This window comes from Cibotium barometz, chromosome 3 (genome assembly GCF_041138505.1).
Source record: "Cibotium barometz isolate CiBa-2024 chromosome 3, ASM4113850v1, whole genome shotgun sequence".
NCBI classification, from domain to species: Eukaryota; Viridiplantae; Streptophyta; class Polypodiopsida; order Cyatheales; family Cibotiaceae; genus Cibotium; species Cibotium barometz.
Window position 1 is genome coordinate 25,143,451 of NC_141048.1, and position 2,156 is coordinate 25,145,606.

Consider the following 2,156-nt stretch of genomic DNA (forward strand, 5'->3'; position numbering starts at 1 on the left):
AGCCATCTGGGGGGGGGGGAGGGGGTTGCATTCAGTGAATATTGAGAGCTTGCCATTCACACACAAGACTGCTTGATCTTAACTTTATTGTTCATTTTGACAAAAACCTCTTGCTTATGTGTATTTCCCGTGCATAGAAAGACATAATTCCAAGGTGCCCAAGGAATCATAATAATTGTATCATCCTCAATGACATGAGGGTCATCTGATTGAGTAGCCCATGTGCATCATTGGCCATGGCTACATCTACATCAAAGAACACATCATCATCATTCTCAACTATGTCAGGGATAGCATCAAGTAGTCCATGTGCATCATTGGCCATGGCTACATCAAGTAAAATAATTATATCCTCAGTAAGGTGAACCCATCTAGTAGACCATGTGCATCATCGGCCATGGCTACATCATTATAGATAAACATAACAACATTAGCAAGTGAGGTGGTGGAACATTCTTCACCCCCCTCATCAATCCATACAATAGGACTTGCAATAAACTTAGGATGGATGCGTGAAGATAGTCGCTGCCATCATAGCTTTCTTGGAATTATTACACCATGGACATAAAGAAAATGCTCCTTTAATGAGGACAAACTATGCCGAAGAGTAGTGATGAGCACATTCTACCATCTAAGGACAAGCAAGCAACAATGATTATATCATTGTGTGTGCTTTTGCTCAGGTCCCTATACTACAATAATATCAATCCCAACTCCGGTGGAACGATTGGTAATTGTACAGGTAGTAGTGTAGATGGCCATCACCAACAAGTCCAAACTTAAGCTCCTCCAAGAAAGACTGATTCTGCATAATATCGAAGGCATTAAATACATCATAATTTTTGTGCTTGGCCACAATTAGTGTATCATTCATGAGCTGAAGGGGAGAGGGGTTTTTGTAGAGACATTATGGCTAGCACCTAGAAGCTACAATTCACATGCAAAGATGTGTGGCAAAATTCTTAATCGAAGAGGCTGAATCCCATATCATCATCCGATTCCTCCTCTGGTTCCTTCTTTTCTTCTTTTTTTTTTTTCTCCTCATCAGTAGCAGCGGCCACACTACCGCCTCCACCACCAGAGCTGCTGCCATCACGACGCCAGAGGGAATCGATGCGAACCTGTCCCGGCCTGCAGCAAGCACATCTACAATGTCCTTGCCTTCAAGCTCACAGAACAGAAGGTCTATTTTTTTTCATCATCACCCTCAGCTCCCACTGAGCCGAGGATAGACTTGATGTCATCAGCGCAGGGGAAAAGCTTTCCCCCGAGGAGAGTTAGTAGATGTGCAGCTCTACAACCTTTACGTTGAAGCCTACTACCAAACCAATAAATAGATGGAAAAGAAATCACTAATCTCTCTTTTTCCCCCATGAACTTCTAATCAAGGGAATGTGGACAAGGAGAAGATCGAAGCTTCTCATCGTGTCAGTGATGGCCATGTGTTAGCATCACCTTGCTTAACATGCGGGAATCACATGCTCCTACATACATAGCCATGGAGTACATATGTACTAACATAACACTAGTTCTGTAATTGGACACTGAAGTGTCCTGAGACACTAAAGTGTCCTGAAAAGTTCTTGAATTTTTGTGGGCAATCTATTAAGAGTTTTGAAATGCTTAACATCCACAAATGTTCCTCAAGACCCAAAAAATCCTTGAGATTTTTTAAATTGCACTTTTCTTAGCTTTTGCAAGACAATATTTTAATTTTCTTAGACACATGCTGATAAAATGCATGATTTTTGCTGTTTTCAACAAATAGTAGTAATTTGGACATAACTTTTAGAAGGGACATAGTTTGATCATGAAACTTGGCTTGATGGAAAGCCCATGATGTAAACTAAATCTTGGAATCATCAAACGATAATTATTGGATAAATTTTTGACTCATTAATATTGAAATGACATTTTTTATTCAGGTAGAGCATGAATTTTTCTCCTTCCATATGCAAGCTAATAATGTAAAACTTGAGGTGCACCCATGTTATATAGGGTAAATACTACTTTGTTTTGAATTTTTCAAAACTTTATAGCCACTTTTTGGGCCTCTTCTCATACATGGCCTTTTGCGCAACCTGTTTTTAATACATAAAATGTCTAATTATGAGCCTAATTTTGATTTTCATCAAAGGAAAAAGCTGTGTAAGTGC

At 39.6% G+C, this 2,156-nt stretch overlaps 1 pseudogene; it reads right to left on the reverse strand.

The window, feature by feature from the left end:
• Positions 1-961: 961 nt before the first annotated feature.
• LOC147639875 (large ribosomal subunit protein P2B-like) lies at positions 962-1,374 on the reverse strand (annotated as a pseudogene).
• Between the last annotated feature and the right edge of the window lie 782 nt (positions 1,375-2,156).